General features: G+C 35.8%; 1 protein-coding gene across 8 annotated transcripts in view; it reads left to right on the top strand.

Moving 5' to 3' along the window:
- Window positions 1-8311, top strand: part of LOC108756282 — a 170659-nt gene that overhangs the window by 151311 nt on the left and 11037 nt on the right. The window contains exon 1 of one of the 8 annotated variants that reach the window (XM_018499966.1): window positions 328-350. The exons of 6 other annotated variants lie outside the window; for them this stretch is intronic. The gene's annotated coding sequence lies outside the window, so the exon portion shown is untranslated. Of the gene's footprint in view, window positions 1-327; window positions 351-6214; window positions 6385-8311 lie in introns of those variants that run through there. One more of the 8 variants, XM_018499965.1, reaches the window with a different exon arrangement.

Raw genomic sequence — 8311 nt, 5'->3', positions numbered from 1 at the left:
ATCCGTAATCATACCTGATGTGTAACTTCTTGTCAGTTTACGGGCGGAATCGGATTCGTATGTTCCGCAACGTGTGGCAACAAGATCCGAATGACTTTGAAAGGCCAGTAAATTGGCTACTTGCTGCAACGTTGAGATTTAGCAACATGATTTGTATTTTAACGATGTATATATATATATATATATATATATATATACATCGTTAAAATACAAATCATGTTGCTAAATCTCAACGTTGCAGCAAGTAGCCAATTTACTGGCCTTTCAAAGTCATTCGGATCTTGTTGCCACACGTTGCGGAACATACGAATCCGATTCCGCCCGTAAACTGACAAGAAGTTACACATCAGGTATGATTACGGATCCAGAACCGTAAATTAAACACTGATTAGTTCAACGATAGCGCTATGCTGGGTTAGCACTGCTCGCGCACAACGGTCACGTGTTCTCCGACAACTAGTTACACCAACTCTCCTGGTTAGTTAACTCTTCTTACTGTCCGGAGCAATCGTAAGGGATATTGTCGGTGGCGCGAGATAAGGCGATTACAGTTGAAGGATCTAAGGAACCAGAGGTGTTGCCATTACGCCGAAGGGAGAAAGAAGGTAGTTAGAAAGCGTGGGTAGTTGTTGTGAGTTTATTTGTTTGTTTGTTAGAAACTATACTTCCTCTGCAAGCAAACTCCGGATAAATAAATAAATACTAGCCAGCTAATGGAAATATCTAGTCCTTTCGTGATTTTACCGAAGCTTTCTATGCACGAGTTCGGATTACATCGCAAATAGAAGAGCCCGATTCTTAACCTTCTGTTTACATCCATATTTTTACTTTCTCTGTCTGCAATTTCAGCCTTTCTGTCCAATCCAAGATTGTTTCTTACTGTTCTAAACTTTAAAAAATATATGAAAAAAATTAAGAGTTACTTTTCAACATCTTTACTATCAAATATAGTTTTTCTCTTAGATTATCTTAGAAGGAGGGAACCGGAGAGCTTCGTTCTCCTTTATTTCGGAGGGAAATTTTGCTTGTTCCAAAGAAGATTGCGGTTTGAAGAGTCACAATTTCAATCTCTCGTTAGTTTCGTACGTGAAGTGCGAAAGTTTCAACGCAAGATCTCGCGCGATTAATTACCGATTCGGTCGAGATCACGAAACGTAGCGAAGATTTATTTCGACGAGTTAATCCATTCGCACGCTTGTCTTTGTGTATAATTAATTCCTCTTTGTGTGCGCACCGTTTTTTCTCTTCTATTTTTTTTCCCTCTGCTTATAAGAGTACTGACCAGCGACACGCGAACGAGCAATTTGCGCGTTAGGCCGCGCCTTTATCGCGTTCTGGCTAATAACCCGTTAATATGCCCCTCGCAATCAAGCATCGGTCCATATTAAACTGCTACGAGCCATCGAAATGACTCGGTAAATTATCTACAGGGTCCTTGCTCGCGCCGGCGGCCAGCAATTCGCATACCCTGCTAATTACGACGATCGTGCACGAACGGGACGATTAATTAGACAAATTAATTTAGTAAACTGTTAAGAGCGATCGCGCGGCGATCCCACCGATTGGGATGCGCGACGCAGGAAATGTCATCTATCGTAGCGCATTAATTAATGAAGTTCGATATTAGGTCCCCCTTCTGCAAATTGATAAACACGTTGATCGATTGTCCCGAAAGCGAGTAACGGCAGTAACGATAACGGCGAGACAGAAAACTGTCTTTTTTTTAAATCTAATTAATTCAATTAAATTAATACTCTACTTTAATAGTTCGTTAATGTTCGTTTATTTCATTATTGGAAACAGCGAGGCGACGTCATGTTTATCCCGGTATCACAATCATCTCGACTAACTCTACACCGAAGGTGTACGTATATAACCGGAGGTCGATATTATGATATGGTGTTATTGATTTCTGTTGATTGTACACAAGCAGGGTATAATTGGCCGAGACTCAAACACAGCCTAAATGGCAGCTGAAATGTATTACCGCATCGTAATGAAAATTGGCCATTGCGTAGATCGGCGTGTGGTCACTTCCAATAGGATCACAGGATTTGTTAACAATGTTCTGTCTGGTATTGTTTAGCAAATTATTGTTTCTGTTAATATCGTGTTGATTTATTTACCGACAGAATGCAAATTAATTATTCTTAATTTTTTTTTTTTTAAATTAGTCCTCTCTCTCTCTCTCTCTCTCTCTCTCGCTCTCTCCAGAAAATAAATTAATTGTATGACTTATCTTTTGTCAATTTATTTTCAACAGCAAAAAAATAATTATTATGCTTTTAAATGGCTACGATATATCACTAAAAGTTAATATTTTATATAAATTTGTTGAATACAAATTTGATTACTTGAAAAATTACATTAATTTATGTATCTCTTGATAAATTCTTTTTCTTGTGGAACTGTAAAAAAGAAAAATACAATAAAATTGTAATCTAAATTTTATTTATATAGAATAAGAGAACAATTTTATTTTCTCGATGCAAAAAAAATGTGGTTTGCGTCACCATTTCTGTGTTAGGTCTCATAAATTCATTTATACAGATTTTAACCTGTGGCATCGCGACTAGTTTAAAGAAATCGCGAACACATAACACGATGTTTTTTGTCCATTGCTTTTTCGGTGCATGTATTCGTCTACGTGTGTGTGTGTGTGTGTGTGTGTGTGTGTGTAGCGAAATGGCTAACGCGTGCCGTAGGCCATATCGGCGAAAAGCCAATCTCATTGGTTCCATTGTTTCAGTTCGTGTTCGCAGGTACCGATATATACGCTACTGTTCGATCGCCCGGTATTTGTAAAAGGGTTAACATCGGGGGCAGACCCTAACCCAATTGTTTGTCCGCTCATTTAATGGTTGGAAAGGTTCGGGGGAGGGGGAAGGGGGATGCGAAACCCAGACGAGACGTGACCGTTCGCAAAGGTGACGCAGGTGAATGAGCAATGCATATGGCAGGAACCGGATATGAGCCTGATGTCGGTCGCCACGCGCGATAAGTCAAGGTGCCGTGGTGGTATCGCCTTCTTTTGTGTCCGTCGTAGCGACGATGCGCTTAGGGGAACATTTGTACGGAATATATTTATATTAAAAATGGAGCTCAATTGGATTTTGTGAAATTTAGACCGCCATGCTGCAAGAGTCATCTCTGTATATCTGCGCACGGAAAAAATGATTTTGCTGAATTGTCTAAAAAAAAAACTTAGCTATACACAGACCTAAAAATAATTTTGTCGGACCATCAAAATAATTACGTAGGAATCTCAAGTGTGATAAGCAAAAAGTCTTGATATTCTAGTCGATCATTTCGAGCTGTTCTACGTAATTATTTTTGACGGTCCAAAACAGAATTATTTTTTATTCTACATTTATCTAAATTTTTTTGATACTTTGGCAAAACCATCTCGTGCATCTACTGAAAAATATATTTTATAATTATTTATAAATATAAGTACACAATATGTATTTATAGATTATTACAAAAGTCATAATTTTATATTCTACGTAAATGCAACTAGAAGAGCAGAGGAACGACGATAAAATAAATTCGATTGAACGCTGTAAAAATTGTGGTACATAAGCAAAGTTCGCAAGTTCCTTGAGTTCTTCTCTCAATTTCCCCGAAGCTCTCTAGATGTTTTATAGCTTTTACAATCTTTCAAGTTACAGCCCCCGCATCCTCCACCGCGATTTACGCGTTTGATGTGAGGAACGTCAATCGTTAATTTAATACCTAAATTAAGACCCTCTCCTTTATTCGTTAGAGCCCGCATAGTGCAAACGTACCTTTACGGTTTCGTGGGGATGGTGTCTATATAAACCAGACCAGACAGCACCGTAAGTGGACCGTACTTGTCGTTTCCGGCGGGCCGGATCCGTTAAAGCTAAAATGCACTTCGGTGCGCTGCACGACGGTGACCACATTTCTATCCTTTACGAGGTTTATCCTTTATACCAGATTTCTACCCTTTAATCTTACGGGACGTGTTAGCCGAATACTGAGGCTTTCATGGTGTCTTATACACGATGTCTATGAAGAACGTGCGCTTTTCATTTACGATCTCTTTGAACAAATTATCAAAAACGATTTAATTCTTGGCGGAATAAAAAATTATTCAAGTTTAATTTTCTATCTATTCTGTCTATAATATTAATCCAGTGAGATTCCCGATTATTGGACTAATATTGTTGTAATATTAATATATGTACCTATGTAATAAAAATCCAGAAGGAATATCTTTTTGGATGGATTTTTTTATGAGATTTTTAATGAAATCACTTACTTTTTAGACTTTTGCTTTATTTATCATTTTATTTTTTGGACATCTCACACTATGCAGTTTTGTTTTGATTAGCTTCTTAATGATTGATTTTTAGGGAGGTGCGTCTTCTGGTTTCCTTGATTAGTTGCCTTACCGTAATATTTGCTCTTAATACCGACTTGCTGGTAATATTGGTAAATTGACTCTCGTAATTCACTGATGTTTACTCTCGCTAATAAGCACGAGGTACTAATAGTTCAACAGTAGAGTGACTATCCCTTCGATATTGCAATGTTGTTTTGTTTGAAATTTCAAAATCATCATTGAGGTAATTTCATTTTGGATCTTGTACGTTTTCTTCATTATCTCAATGAACGTTTCTTGCAAAACAGCATATTATTTTCCTAGAATCATTTGGTTTATTAAATTACTTAGTTGTACTGTTGAAAAAGAAGCAACTAAATCTTTATTTTAAAAGGTGTCTAACAATAAGAAATTGACGGATAAAGGAAAGAATTTTTTTGAAAGAAAAAGAATATGCCACTGCCAGATTATAGCAGTGTTATATACCTGTAATAATCAAAAAAATTAATATTGTAAAAATTATTATTGTAATATCGACACCAATAAAATGTACAGTTTTTCAGACGTTTCGTGCGAGTTTTATCAAAGTCACCGGAAAGACATGATTCCATATTATTGCGGAATGATTCATAGGTGGCAGAGACAGTGACGTATGGCTGACTTTACGCGAAGACAAATTTACATCCTGTCCTACGTACAGACATCATGCAGCGTGTCTTGTAACACAGGCATATCTGTCCTATAAAATCTCGTAACGGTTACAGGCGTATTCGGCAGATGCTATCATTTCTGGGCGATGGGGTGGTCGGAATTACACCAATTTTGGGCAGACTCACGCGGCGACGCCATATATCGGGGCGACAGCTGCTTATTTTCACGATATACATATGGAGAGGGGGCGAGTAGAAATTATCTTGGTAGAAATTATATTTCACCCTTGAGAAATTGCGGTTGTGTTGCCGATGCATAAAGTTACGACTTTCAGCTTCACCAACGTGTGTTCTTCGCTTTCGCTCCCATTACATTCCGCGTAATGCAGTGGGAATCGAAGCCCGTACTTCATCGGCGTTATTACGGCTTAAATTTTTCTACGTTTCTAACGACAGCAGAATGCATTCTGGAGGACCGTAACGAATGATATTACGCTCTGATCCCTTTCACAGTGGAGAAACTCCCTCTTACAGAGGATTTCCTGAAAGCTATTTTACTGCCGAGATTGTAATGACTTTGGTTATTCACTTGCTCCCAGTTATTATAACAGAAAACTAAATCAAAATCAATGTTATTATAACTAAAAAAAAAAAAAAAAAAAAAAAAAATTTTTTTTAAAAAAAAAAAAAAAAAAAAAAAAAAAAAATCACACAATGAAATTGTGCGGAAACACTTCGATCTTTCAAAAGGTGAAATTCTACTTCTAATAAAGATTTTTTTTTAATTTACTTTTATTTTTACAGTTTTTAAAGTTCGTAACACTTCTTGTCTTTGAATATACGATGTCAAAGCTCTCAAGGAACACTCCATACATACACACGTAGAATACAATATCCACCTGCGTGGCGCATGCCAAATGTAGTTCCACCTGCTCAGTTAAAAGATAAATGGCAAGAATCTTTTATGACTACGACCAAGCATCTTAACATTATAAATAATATCGGCATGCCAATGCTGCCATCTTCGCCTCCACCACCACCTGTCATTTCTAATAAATTTTACCGCTGTGTAACGTTGCTGGCCACGTTATCGGTAGATAGTCCTGGTTATGAATCGTAGCAATTCACGAAGGTCTCTTTGTCAAACTTCCTCGTTCCCTGCGCAAATTCAATTTCCCTGATCGCAAGTATGAATTACAGGTCTGCTGCAGCGTATTACTGCGAGATCGCGAGCGTGCTGAATTATTACATAGATTTATTAAGAGTACATCAGCTGGCGCTCGAATTTTCCTGGTCCCATAAAACCGTCTCACACGCGAACTACAAGTATGACGATACTTTTCCTACGCATGAAGATGCATGCAACGAGGAAATGCTTTAAACTAGGTAAAACGAATGCTTCTTCTGTTCTAATTCTGTTCATCTCCTGCGTGTTTATTTATTTTTTTTTTTTTAAAGTATCTTAAAGAATGAATATTTTCTAATCAAAATACGATAAAATATTGCATACAGGCACAAATAATAAATAAGCACAATTTTGATCTTATACGTTTTGTTCATTTATCACTTGTGCAAAATTTCTCAAATGAAATTAACGAATTTAATGCTATTAATTTTTATTTGATACACAATATATTGTGGAGTTATAGTTTTGTCTTTAATACGACTTCAATTAACCATTCAATCTTTTAAAATAACGTTTGAATAAATTTCCATACAATTGGCCTATTATTTCCATACAATTGCGCAGTATATCACGTTACTCTTATTATGCCTTCGAATCACAATAATTGACCTTCTTTAGTAATTTATAACTAAAAAAATCATCGATCCATGTTCTCTTAGAAACAATTCTTCCGAGTTGCTCAAGCGAGATGTAAGTACATGTAAAAGATAAAAGAATTAGAAACACGCACTTTATACAATATATATTATATAATTTTACATATTCTTCTCTGCAGCTCGATATTTATTCAATTCACGTGAATAAACTGTTGTGATGTATATATTTTGTGTTAGAGACAATTTGTTGCAAGAAGAATTTACGTTGCAAATATAGCAAGATTATTTTAAGTGATAATTTTAGCGCACTCACGTCGACGCATGAAAAACGTGATACACGATATCCGATATCCGCTAAAGTTTACAGTATCGTATAGTAGTCGCAAAAGGAAAATCTAGCTCGATGTCACGTATTCGATAACACGGGTTATGCCGGTCCAATATTTACAAAATCTCGACAGTAGTTAATGGTTATTGAGCATAGAAGTCTTCCTTCAAAGAACTAAGCTATCTCAACGAAGATTATCCGGAATGGGAAGATAAATCATCAGAGAGGTTTCCGCAAACCCGAGAGAGGTATTACTAGAGACGAGTCGGTATTACTTGAATGGAATATAACTTAATTAGCGTACTAATCCCCATTTAAGCTCATTACTTGATCGGCAGTTTATTTTACAGAGTTTTCCGAAAGTTTTCTCTTTCACGATATGGAAAAGTACTTCTGCGGATACAAAAATGTGGTGTAAAAGTTGTAAAAAATAAACGCTCCGTTAATTTTATTAATTTTAATAATATATATTATACGTTTCTCTTATATTGTAAAAATTTTTGGATATTTTTAGTTGCTAGTTTATCCATCGATCGGAACTTATTGAGTTGATATAGATAGATCGTCCGAGGACATAACGTAACGTTATCGAAAACATCCGTTATAACTTTAACAGAGTAATAATCGAAGATAACGGTCTTCTAACGAACATCTGCATCTGTTACTCGTATCTGCAAATATTCGAGTCAGAGTTAATTTAGCAATCCGCTACTTACGTTTGTGATATATCACGTGTAAACGACATGCACCTGTTCTTCAATTTACAAAAAGTTCACATAGCATAAAATTACGTAATTGTATTTAATCATAAAAATAAATTTAATCTTAAAACAGCATAATTGGAAACATTGGTTAAAAGTAAATTGAAATAAATTAAAAGAAAAGATATTACGATATCCATCTTATATCATTAATTAATTAACCAAGCCAATTACAGCACACATAATTAATTTTATTAAATGTATTTTAACGAAATGTAATTTTTTATATTACAGACACGTATAATGTTATGTGCTGCTCAACGGATCGCAGTCATGTATAAAACGCAGCGCGGTGCATTAATTTTCAAATGTAAATATTATTTAAAATTACATTAATACGGATGATTCGTTTTGCAGATTATTCGAGAGAGATTTTTTTTTTTTTTTAGATTTATTATTTCCCATTTTTTATACTCTGGTTGCACATACATCGTTTGCGTAC

This window comes from Trachymyrmex septentrionalis, unplaced genomic scaffold (assembly GCF_001594115.1).
Source record: "Trachymyrmex septentrionalis isolate Tsep2-gDNA-1 unplaced genomic scaffold, Tsep1.0 scaffold97, whole genome shotgun sequence".
In the NCBI taxonomy this organism is placed as follows: domain Eukaryota; kingdom Metazoa; phylum Arthropoda; class Insecta; order Hymenoptera; family Formicidae; genus Trachymyrmex; species Trachymyrmex septentrionalis.
This window is presented reverse-complemented; position numbering and strand designations above follow the sequence as displayed.